The sequence below is a fragment of the Engystomops pustulosus genome, chromosome 5 (genome assembly GCF_040894005.1).
Source record: "Engystomops pustulosus chromosome 5, aEngPut4.maternal, whole genome shotgun sequence".
NCBI lineage: Eukaryota > Metazoa > Chordata > Amphibia > Anura > Leptodactylidae > Engystomops > Engystomops pustulosus.
Window position 1 is genome coordinate 153,430,790 of NC_092415.1, and position 13,460 is coordinate 153,444,249.

Here is a 13,460-nt window from a genome sequence, read left to right on the forward strand (position 1 = left end):
CAACAAGTCATATCCAGCTACAAGAAAAGGAGGTGGTAAAAGTAGTTACAGTATCTCTAATACATAAATGACTGCTGCGATCAGCAGATGTAGATCAGCTCTGCCAGGAGACTGCATCTTGTCATCTTTTCCAAACAAACGGGGGCGACAAAACCCCTGCTCCCAAATGTAGCAGTGTAGGATGTCAGCATCTCCCTGGGCTGCTGTAGCCAGGACTAGTCTGTGCAATGATTGGCGCAGCAGCTATGTGATTCATCCCAGACTATGGAGCTATTGGTCTCCCTCAGTAGCAGCCTCTGCTGGGGGAGGTTCAGCCTGTGCTGTGCTGGATACAGAGCTGAGACTCATCCATACAAGGGCAGCAGCTCACATACTGGAGTGGCTTACTCACTGTTTGGAGAGCTTGCGTTTCAAGAGAAAGGTAAGATTTTCAATCCGCTTTATGATAATGAAACTTAGCAGAAATCCTGGCCGGGGAAGCATGCACTTGTCATTTTTGACATTGGAGATTGTATGTTATAGGAATAATGTCTACAAAGCAATACAGCTGATTAATAAAGTGACATTAGTGTCTTGGATTCAGAAATGACAGATTCTATCTATTACAATGTGTTTAACCCTATCCGATGTCCAATGCAGCTGTAATAAATTCTAAGCGTCATGCAGTGGTATTTTATTATAAGCACTTGGGGATATCACTAACTATCACTGTCCATTCTGGATTTCAGGATGCAACAATGGTATTTTATGACGTCCATAAGATGCCTGGGGGTGGGCTACCTTGTAACTCTTTCTGCGCCTCGGTGGTATTGATAAGCCATATAGAACTTATTTGTAGATCCAATAACCAAATAAATCCTGGGGCATTTTCATTTACTATAATCTTCTGCCTGCAACACCTAATACTGCTATACTGTTGCATTTAGGTTGCACCAAAATTGACAAATAGTCTGATACAGATACATTTCTAGGATGATAAACTACAGCAACCAGCATCGTCTCCATGTGTTATTATCAGAACAGATCACATCTTGGAAGCTGATTTCTTAAATTAACTAAGATAAATTAACATAATCCTTAAGGCATAATACCACTGCCTGGTGCTAGGCAAAATACCAATGAAGTAACTAGGCCACTGGCTAGCAATTAGGTTTGGCTGTTAACTGCTTATTGTGTAGATTTGTGCCATGTTAGCCATGGAGAGCAGAAGACAGAAAGGTGGTTGACAAAGGGTTAAGGAGTGTTTTAAAACACTTGACTTAGAGCAGATTATGTATGTAAATGATATTCCGTTATAAATGATCCCTTGTGTGATGGAGGAGATGGAGGTGTGGTTGTATAGGTGGCAGTATAAGTAAAGCGTATGCAGTGGAGACACAGCAGCATAGGTGGAGAAGCAGTAGACAAGATTCAGCACTAGAGCAGTGGACAGCTCCTTCCTATCATTGGCCAATACAGCACACAGACACATTCAGAGTCCATAGCTTGAAATCTTATTGACTGGAGGAGGGGGGTGGGTTTCCTAGGTGATTTCTAGTCATTAGAAAGCCAAATAGCTCAAGAATGGGATGTTAATCAAAAGCCGCAGCGCTGCAAATTACTCTAGATAACAATGATAGAGAGGACGAATTAATAAAGGCCACATCAGGATCTGATCACTGAAAAATGAGGCAATTTTTATTGCACTTACTAAGTGACCTTGGGAATGAGACCTATGACCTATGATCCCAGAAGTGGCCATAAATTTGTTTATAGATAAATAGTATTCAAACTTGTGCAACCCAACTAAGATGCTGGATGTGTCTAAGTAATAGGACATGCTAATTTCTAACCAATTCCTAAATTACTAACCATAATATAGAAAAATTCAGACAGATACTTGCTACATTTCAACATAAGGTGCCATTTATTGTTACATAAAATAAATATTGTCTGTCTCTTATATAAACCAATATCACCTGGAAAGATATATGAGTGACAGGTCCAATTTTACAATTTGCCATCATAAAGAAGATGGGATCTTTAAATGCCATTGCAGGAAAAGCTGTCATAATGATTATGGTTATAAGGTCTTTAAATGTTTTTTCCCCATAAACTAAGTTTAAAGAGTATGCAAATTAACCCCTCAAAAGAAATACTTCATTAAAAACTATGATTAAAAGCATTGCCCTTATCCCTGAATGGTTCAACTCCATCTCTGCAATGTTAAAAAATCAGTTTGTAAACTTATATGCAACTCATCTGAGGTGAGTCCAATGTCACAACTAGATTCCAATGAAGCCCTTTATATTCATGAGTTACTGCCTTGCCCTGCCTTGCCTCCTAGTTTCTGATTGACAAGTCTCAGTATTACAGAACTGCTGCTATGTGGAACATTGAGTTACAGCTCTGTTACATCATTGGCCACTTCATGTCATGTGACCAGGGTGACATCATCTAAGGTCCTGTTACATTTGCACAGTCGACTGTATGTATATATATATATATATATATATATATATATATATATATACAGGGCCGGCTCCAGGGTTAGGTAGGCCCCTGGGCGACAGAGCCTTGGTGGGCCCTTTTTTAGAAATCTCTTGTCCTGGTGCCACACTGCAACTCCCCCCCCCCACATGAGCCACACTGTCCCTCCCCCGTAGCCACACTGTGCCCCCATAAGCCACACTGATGCCCCCATAAGCCATACTGTGACTCCCCTGTACCCACACTGTCTCCCCATAGCAAAACTGTCCCCCTGTAGCCACACTGTCCCATATAAACCACACTGTCCCCACCACCGTACCCACACTGTCCTCCATAGCAAAATTGTCCCCCCATAAGCCACATTGTTGGCCCCTGTAGCCACACTGTCCCCCCATAAGCCACATTTTCCCCTATAAGCCCACCTCCCATAATATGCAGAGGCTTCTCTGCAGCCTCTATGAATAAAAATACAGGACAAAGGCAGCAGCCACCATCATTCAATATGTAGATTAAAATGAACATAAATCATCTTGTGGCCAGTAAAAAAATAATAAACGCTAACTTACCTCAAGAATTCAGGTCGAAGGCTCCGTCCCGCTCTCATCTTCAGCGCAACGTCCAGCACAGACGCATGCGCCGTAAAGTCATCTTGCGGGTCCGGCAAGCATCCTGCACAGAGATGCCGGCAATGGAATTATTGTGTCCTACGATCTGCCCGCGGTGCCGCCCCCTGTCACCAGAGAACGCTGTACGATCTTTCAATTACATCGGCGACGGCATCCTTGTGCAATAATTCCATTGCCAGCATCTATCACTGTGCAGGACACTTGCACAGGTGAGGAGACGCTACTTGTGCTGCAGGAATCTCCCCCGGCTACACATTCAGGAGCTGCCGCTGCCGGGGAGAGGGGGGTGCAAGGCATGTGACAGATTTTTCTGATCCTGGTGGGCCCAGTGGGAGCTCTGGGGCCCTGGCACTTGCCCGGGTAAGCCAGCCAGCCCTGTATATATATATATATATATATATATATATGTGTATATATATATATATATATATATATATATACAGGTGGTCCCCTACTTAAGAACACTCGACTTACATACGACCCCTAGTTACAAACGGACCCCTGGATGTTGGTAATTTATTGTACTTTAGCCTTAGGCTACAATAATCAGCTGTAACAGTTATCACAGGTGTCTGTAATGAAGCTTTAGTGTTAATCCTGATTCTTAAGACAACCCAACATTTTTAAAACCCAATTGTCACAGAGACCAAAAAAGTTCTGGGTGTGATTACAATGATAAAATATACAGTTCCGACTTACATACAAACTCAACTTAAGAACAAACCTACAGACCCTATCTTGTATGTAACCCGGGGACTGCCTGTATATATATATATATATATATATATATATATATATATATATATATATATATATATATGATCACATTAAATAGATGATAGGGAGGAGTAAAATTCCACAGAGGCATGCTAAAATCATGCCATGGTACTGCCATGTGATCACATGGTGTACAGTTTGCTAATGTTAGAAGGCTAAAGGACCTGTGACGATGTGACCCTAGTCACATGACATGCTGAGAAGAAACATGGGACATGATGGGATGCACCCCTCTGATGTCAGGTAATAAAATTAAAAAAAGAAAAAAGACAGCAACCAATGTATTTACCAAAAGTTGTTTGTTTGATGCAAGCAGCCCAGGGTCCTAGTGTGCAGGATCCATAGTACAAGACAAAAAGAGGAGAGAAGGCCACAGCATCCAATATGATGAATTCACAATGAATCTTTGTCAATAAAATTATTTATTGGGATGTAAGGGAAACAAATTTTAGCTGGAAGAAGGGTTTCAGTTAGTTAATAGGTTCCCATAGAGCCATATCACTAGCTTTGTGAAAATGTAACGGGTTCCTTTTATACAATTTGTACAATTTTCTCAACATATTCCATTTATGCTCTCTTTGTTTGATACAAGTCTGATACATTGCTTGCTCAACAAAACAAATTTAAAATCTATGATAAATCTATACAAATCAATACAGTGGTGGTTTACCACCATCACTACTAATGTATATTGATACAGGGAACATGTGCATTCAGTGGTATCATGCAATCTATAATTGAAAAGCAAAAGTATACAATATTTTGGCTGCACACAGTTCAAAATTACAGGATTGTTCCACATTTTCTATAAGGATATTGGTAAATTCCAATGCAGGAAGTATGGCTGGCTGTTCTGGGATGTTTTGGAGTGATTTAGGGCACGGAATACATTTTTTTAATTAAACCATTGGCATTGTTGGTGACTATATGATATCTTTGTATGTGCAACATTTCAGCAGCCACGTACTAGGATATGGGATTCTCGTTTCTCAGCATACCTTTAAGGCTCCTGCTTTTGTAGTTTTTTGCCTGGTCTCTCTTGTTCAGGAAGGGATAGTCTTCACTACTCACCATCCATGAAAGGTCATTCTCATTGACAGTAAAGACTGCCACTTGACATTCCACCATTGCTGGGTGCCAAAACTGATGGGCACTAACTGCAAGTAAATTGAGGAGGTTATTATGAAAACAACATAGGTATCATGGTGTCTTTAAAGGAATGCTGCCAGTTTCACATCTTGAAAAACTAAATTAGAATGTATTTTTTAAATTCGCTTAGATTTCAATTACTGGTCCCTCTATATGAAAATTGATGTTCAGGTCTTTTATGGAAATTCCAAGTAAAAAAATTGGATACTTAATACGTAGCAGGCAAAAGTTTTGGTTATATCATAAACAAAAAGAGAGGAATACTAGTTATCAAATTGATTTAAAAAAATTTAGTCTGCAAAAGTGTCTGCAATTAAGCTTTAGTGTTAGTTTTTGTTCCCTTATCAACCTAAAATTATTAAAATATAATTGTCAAAGAGACCAAAAAATAATTTGACTCAAGTAACACTTACAAAATATCCCTATTCTGACAAATTCAAATTAAGAAAAAACCTATATAATCTTGTACCTCACATGGGGACTGCCTGTATAGATTAAAAGGGAAAATGCCTCTTTCTCCCCTTACCTGGCTGCTTTCTAGCCTATAGTACTCTGTGTGTGCAGTGTATTGGAGACATAGCGGCTAGTCCCTAACATCTCTGAGACAACTGACAATATGAGAAAAAAAAACTGTAGAGGGCAAAATTGCTAAACGGAATACAGAATACAAGTCATACAATGATTACAAATAATTATATTCCTTTGATCCGTGCAAAGTTTGGGCAGTTCCCGGGTTACGTACAAGAAAGGTTCCATGGGTATGTTCTTAAGTTGAATTTGTATGTAAGTCGAAGCTGTATATTTTATAATTGTAGCTCCAGAAAAAAACATTTTTTGGGCCTAGTGACAAAATTTTATGCTGTAATGGGACCAAGGATTATCAATAAAACTTCATTACAGACACTTTACAGCTGATTATTGCAGTCTGGGACTATAGTAAAGCATCCAGAAAGCTTTATCAGAGGTCACAGTGGGCAGAGGGGTCCGTCTGTAACTAGGGGTCATCTGTAAGTCGGGTGTCCTTAAGTAGGGGACTGACTGTATTCACCATATGCTGTGCCCCATGCCCCTGCACTGATGATGAGAGTCTCTGTAGGCTTATTCAGTACTAATGAAGGAACATCTGTTCTATATTATAATGTTTAGCTCTTGATTTGTGCAAAAACTCCTAATGGTGTCACTTTGTTGCTATGGCAAATCCAAACTGTCATCCTTTTGCTTTGATGTTCTCTCAGAGGTATCGCTGCTATAAAGGTTTGCAAAACATATCAAGTTGATGTCATTTCCTTATAAAAGTGTCAATTATTTCAGCTCTGCTCTATATACTCTAAGCAGTGGTTGATGTTAAATAGTAAGCAAATGTTTCATTGGTATTAATATTATGCATTCATAAATTATATAATTGGTTTCATTATCAAGTTCACACCAGGGGCAGACATATCATACAGATCTCCAGTAGGCCCTCTGTATTACAAAATGTTCATAAAACAAAGGACGTATATATACTGGTTCACCACTGATTCCACTAGGATTAAATTAGTGTCTTGCTAAAATCTGCTAAAAATCCACATCCCATGCATACAATTTGGATTTCCACCTTCTTGTCTTTGTACAAGGTGTCAGCCTTTAATTTCTAGAATATACTATAAATCTGTGAAAATAACCTAAACCTAGCATTTATGGTAAAAGTAAAGACGAAACAATCTTGTTCGTTCTGTAGAAATTTTTCATGATCTAGAAACAGTTTTGTAGAAAACATGTACACATTGGTGTTAATTTTGTGCTGATCTGCTTATTTTCATCTGGTTAACAACCAAGGTGCTTATTTTTGGGGAAGGATTAACATTCCTTGTCTCAAGGAATGTAGTCTCAAAACCAGAACAAGGAGAACACATGCAACACAAATGGTAAACATGAAATTGGGAGGAATTTGTTGGGATTATTTAATTAATTTTTTTTTAACGTGATCCTGATGACCTAGTGTTGCTACATTAACTCTTCTGCTCCTGCAAGATAACATGAGCAGATATCTGGCATTCACAAAACAAGTTCTGCATTCATGACAACATGGTCAACAAGGCTTGAACAACATGTTTTACAAGGCTTGTAGCACATCATCTCTCCAAGGGCCACTCACCAACCTGCTTTGCTTAGGACAGTATAAAAAGTTAACCTTTCCTTAGCCCATTTAAAATTGACAATTACTACAAAACATGATTGTTTTGTTTCTGGGTGATCAAATGATACACACTGGGTCTCAGAAACAACTGTAGACCCCAGGGAGTTGCTTTTTATTACCACTTCTCCACTTTTCACTGCATCTCGCTGAAGTAGCGCAGTTGTGGCACTGCCGCTGGCTCTATAGACTCGGCAGTCACATGACTGCACAGGTCTAAAGGGGTTAATAAGAGCTGCTGGGTGTGATCAGACTCAGTACAGCTCTGATCAACATCAGCAGTCACTGGGGGTCATTTATAGATGCCCCAGTTACAGGGGAAAACTTCAAAAAAAAAAAAAATCAGTGGAAATGCCCCCCAGTGGTCTTTTATGACCTTATTGGGGACGTATAAAGTAAAAACAAACATACACAAAAAAATTAATAAATATTCATAAAATTACATACACATTACCCCATATCATTAAAGAAAAAAAAAACGTGATACTATACAAAAAACATTGCCATAGTCTCCCGGGTTTGTCCGAGACTATACATATTGGGGCACATTTACAATCTCCAAAACCCCAGGATATGTAAAAGCATTACAAAGTTACTACCACTTATAATGACACAGGGCACATTTAAAAAATCAGGCTTGGTCTTAAAGCCCTAAAAAGGCTTTGTCCTAAATGGGTTTATTTATATTCACATTTATAACATCTGAGAAAATCTATGGTTACTATCTTGATCTTCAATATGATGTCCTTATTTAGCTTTTTGTTACTAACTGTAAGAATAAAATGATATTGATACATCTGTAAAAACTTACTTTACAAATGTTATCCAAAAAACTAGCTGCATGTTATAGAGCAGAATTGGACCACCCACTGGATTTCTAAGCATAAAAAGAAGATGCATTTAATCAATACATTGACAAGGTTGACTGAATCCTTTCTCAAAATTATATACATAATTTGGGCACAGCTCCTTCTGTTAGCCCTCATGCAGATTGGACTATAACACAAATATTTTGGACTCATAAAATACAAAATAGAAATTTTCTGTTTGAGTTAAGCCATATAGAAACTCCAGTAGTCCATTACACTGTTTCACTTGTATTTTAAATGGTAATAATGATGGTTCCTTCGCTTAGAGCTTCTTCAGGCATTAATATGCCCCATCAATAGCCTGGAGCAGTCTTCTGTTACTGCTTGGCTATGATGGAAATACTGGTCTAGAAGTGATGTATGCTCAAGTAACAAACAGGTACACTATCAGCATTATATATGGACATGATGCAAAACCTTCCAGTGCAATGACTTTTCCAGGGGGAAGATTTGGAGCTTTGATCTCCGATCTTGTCCATAGGGATTTTACCAGGAGAACCAGAAAGGAATCGGTAGATCAAGGAATATAGCTTTTGTGTTGTTATGGTGCCACTCTACTATATTTCTACTTATGATGTCTAATGATTTCTCCATAATGAATAAGCACTGCAGAGAGGGGGACGTATGTTAAATGTGTATCTTTTTGTCTGCTTGCCGTTAAAAGTGTGTTCTTGTCTGCAATGGCTGCAGGTGTCCTCCGAATGCTGTGTGCACCTGGCAGGGAATTAGATGTTGGCCAGAGCAGAGAATACAGCTGAAGAAGAAGCAAGAGCTTCTGTTCTGTCGCCTGCGTTTTTCACTGCTTTGATGGCACAGCAATGTTAAATGTGTGTGACAGACTATCTACATGGTCAAACGCCTAAGCATATTGGAGTCCTTCAGCAGTTACTCTAATAGCCCTCCTCGTACCCTTGGTAGCCTTAACTTATTCATAGACTGAAAATTCATGACTGCAGTATTACATTAAATGTGATACCCGCAGATCTGCAGGAAGACATTAGGGTAAATGCTCAGTCAGACTTCTACTGCAAAGTAGTAGAAAAAGCAAGCAAGAAGTTGAAGCCATGCTTTAACTTGTTCATCGTTTGTATTTGTTGGGAACATTAGGAGATTAGGGTTACATTTTCTGGTCACAAGGAGTAAGCAGGGGCATAATTAGGAAAGCTCGGGTGTGTGCTCGAAACAACCCATGCTAAACTGGACCGATTTCTGTCCAGGGCACATGGCCAAGTGGATTCCCCTCTCCATAGGAAGCTGAGGAGCTGTACCCAAAAATTGGTCCAAAGATAGGCCACTCTCTATCTTTAGTAATGCACACAATGCAAGAGTGCCAAAAATGATCTTATTTCCAATTAAAAACAATTGGGCCATGTACTAGCCGTATAAAAATGGTATGGCTAGCACATAGCCAAAAAAAATGTTTGTGTTCAAGGGACCTTAGACTTCATGCACACGAACATGTGCCACAAAGAAGAGATCATGATCCCTTGTTTGTGGCCTGTATGTCATTGGATGGTGAGCACCAGTGACATACGGATTACAATAGAAAGGGACTGCCCTGACTGCAAAGACAGGCAGGTATAGAACCGGCTCTATCTTTTCATAAGCAATAGCCGTACAAAGTAATAGGGCCATTTGCTAGCTCTATCTGCTGAAAAAATGCCTAGAACATGTCCTGTGTTTGTGCATGAGACCTTATATGCACAAGGTTACATGTCCACACCTAATTGGAAACTGTACATAATGTATATTGTACGTAATGTTACATAAGAATTGTGAGGTTGTGGCTACTATAATTCCTAAATATACAATAGCAAATACAGAAATGTACTACAACCTACAATGATGTCTTCCTGTCCACCCTAAAGGGCATTTATGCCGGAAGAAGACGACTGTGGATTAAGTAATACATACAGTAATGTGGATGTTATGCAGGGTCAGGGAATGGAGACACAGAAAGACACAGTGGGCCCTGAGACTAAACCCCCTTCTCAGCTGACCCTGCCTATTTGCCTGGCCCACAGTACGAGGTACGTAGACAACCAGTCAACATTTCCTACCGGCACCAGCTTAGCAGCCTCTACGAATGCTTCAGCAGTAGTTGTCATACAATGCTTTTTAACTATGTAAAAACCTTCTGCAAAAATATGATGTTGTTGTAAACATTTACAAGGAATTCACTATTAGTGCAATTATTAGAATTGATCATTGAGTCGATTAAATAGCAGTGCTTAGTGTGTTTAAAGCCCCTGTTGGCATTCTATTCATAAGCTTCATGCTGTATCCCACTAGGCTTTAGGTGACTTTCTGCTCATTAGTACTTTAGCATTAAAACCTGCCGTTATTTGGGCTGCCTTGCTGGATGTAACAATTGGTATGTTTCTCAAATGTACTCACTATCTTCAATAGTTCTTTGTCATCCCTGCACCTGCTCTTTAGATGTGCTTGCTTTAAGCCATATTTCTAGGAGAGTTGTCCTCATTGCAAAGTCTCAGAGCTGCCAGTGGATGTATCCAGTTTTCAGTATATTAGTGTTCTTGTTCAAAGTCATTAAAAATTGCCTTTAGGGAATAAAATGGTTATTCCAATAACAGCTTTCTTCCAGTACATCCATAAAGGATTTTGAAGCACTTATAAGACTCAACTGTTTTTTTGTTGTTTCCCATCTTTTATAAGTAGAGCATAAATTTTATAACATTCCTAGAATATGTGTACACTTAACGGACTGTGTTTTACAACATAGAGCTTGCTCTACGTGATCTATGTGATTTATGCATAGACAAATGTTAATGCTAGGAAACTGTCTGCTTCCTGGTCATGAGGCGCCTTATTTAGTTACTGACATATATTTCTGCATGGCAAATACAGAACTAAACTAAATACTTTAGTTTGAGGAAGGAGGGACCACCTCCTAAACGTCACAGGACATTCCAGGGTTGGCGTCTCAGTGAATAGCCATTTGTACTCAGTGTGGACTTTCCTTTGGACCATGGCATATCGCGCCGAAGTTTGGTGATGTACTTATGCTTGTTGGTCATGCATAGTATTTATATACATAAAGAAGGTTGAATATATTTTGTGGTCTGGATATTGTTTTAAAATTGCTAAACTAAATACTTCCCACTATACCCCATGGTGGGATTCACCAAGTGCTGGCACATTGTGCGCATGCTTTATGTTCTACCCTCTCCACATGTGGTGCTGGAGATACTAAGATGCTCCCACTTCAGGCCTTGCATGCAATAGAATTGCTCTATAATCTGCATCAGGATCTGGGTAATTGGATACAACGTAGTGTATGCCCCTCACTGTTCACTATGTTGGAAGGTGGAATAAGGTGGAGGAAGGGGAGGGGGTAGAAATTGCAACTTTTTCAAGGCTTATACACTAGTTTTAGGCTTGATAAATCCCCTCTATATATCAGGATGTTCAGCTCCAGTTGCATAAAACAAATAGGACAGGCAAGCAATAAGCATGATTACTATATACCATTACCTAGGATATACTAGGTTTAAGATACAATTACTTGGCCAGACATGCTCTGGAGCTGTTGTATATGAAAAACCCAACAGTACCCTGCTGCAACCAAAAGATATAAATCTGCTAGTAGACTATAACTCATCATATGGAAATCAGTACTGTATGTTATGGGCAGATTAGTGACATTGAACTGCAGACTTGTGCATGCAGGTTATTATAACATATACTGCTTTAAATCAGACTGACCTAAATGCAAAGAAAAGTAGGTCTTGTTTTACATTATGCAAAGTAGACCCAATTTGCTAAATGTATAAAATATACTAAAGGGATCTGGAACAAAGAGGTCAGGGCAAGTATTTGTAAAGCCTAAAGTATAAGTCAATCATTAGATTCATATCTCCAGCAAGTTGTTCTGCTCAGTCATGGGAAGAGAAAAAGCAATTATATATATATATATATATATATATATATATATATATATATATATATATATATATCTATAGCTTCCGACATTGCCCAGGATAGTAAATAACTGCTCTTAGCTACAACAAAATAGAATGGGTTAACAAAAAATATTTTATATGTATCTATATACTGTCTCTAACCGTCTGTCGCCGGCAGTCTCTTCCAGTGACTGTCTGTCTGTGGCGGACAGTCTCTTCCAGTGACTGTCTGTCTGTCGCCGGTAGTCTCTTTTAGTGGCTGTTGCCGGCAGTCTCTTTCAGTGTCAAGTTTCATTTTTGCACAGCTGTTAATAAAATTACAGCTGGTCTCTGATTGATTTCCATGGGCAACTGGAACAGTTTTACCTCAGATATTTCTGCTAAATCTCCCCCTATCTCTGAGGCCACATACACGGCAGTATTCTGCTCAGTATGTACTGTACCTTCAGCACTTTTAAATCAAAACCGGGAATCTACACCAATAGATGTGAAGATTTTCAATTGTTAAGTTTTGCTTTTAGTTTGCTTGCAAATACTGACCAAACATCAGAGCTAAATACTGCTGTGTGAACATGGCCTAAACTTGAATCCTGTTATCCTTCATGTTTCTGGAGTATGAACAAAGAGGATCAGCTGCATCATCTTCCCTTATTAGATTCCATAGCCGGCAGAATCTATCCACCAAATGTTAATCTGGGATTAGCTGGTCATAAGGGTCATTCATGAGACAATGAGGCCATATAGTGATGTAAAGATTAGCCATATGTGGGCTCTGCAATTGTGATGAAAAGAAGAAGGTTTTATCTTTTAGAATAAGCCCAGTTAGATAATTGTTAGGTCATACGCACGTTCTTCAGTGTGATATGTCCTCTTGCTTTACATTTTTATATGTATAGAGGAAGTCTCACCTTTTTAGCATATCATACTGTACATATTATTTCTCAAATGAGTAAATTAGGAACTGTGTGTTACCATTTCACAGAAATATGACAGGAGAGGTCACAGGATCACTTTAAGGCTGCATTCACACTAACGCAAGGGGGACGTATATACGGCCGACATATATACAGTCGATATACGTCCCCCATAGACGGCAATGGGCGCGTGGCGCCCTACGGGAGCGGTATGGTGCAGCACAAGTGCGGCACCGTACCGCTCCGTACCCTGTGAAAAAATAGGCCATGTCCTATTTTCTCACGGCATACGGCGCTGTGCGCCATATATCCCTATGGAGAGGGGGCGCTGCCGTGTGCCCGCCGTGCTACGGTACGGCGGGCAACGTTAGTGTGAATGCAGCCTAAGTATATAAAATCCATTGTCATATAAAAACATATTCTTACTGCTTGTTTTCTGGAAAACTAGGGGTGTTTTTTTTCCATGTCGGCACCACAATATTGTAGTTTTCCAACACTCTCAACATGTTCTATTTTTTAGCAAAATTTTGGCATGTAACATGCAATTCATCAATACT

At 39.3% G+C, this 13,460-nt stretch overlaps 1 protein-coding gene across 1 annotated transcript in view; it reads left to right on the forward strand.

The window, feature by feature from the left end:
* The first annotated feature begins 275 nt into the window (after positions 1-275).
* TMEM108 (transmembrane protein 108) overlaps positions 276-13,460 on the forward strand; it is a 129,974-nt gene continuing 116,789 nt past the window's right edge. The window contains exon 1 of the mRNA XM_072153464.1: positions 276-421. The gene's annotated coding sequence lies outside the window, so the exon portion shown is untranslated. The remainder of the gene's footprint in view (positions 422-13,460) is intronic.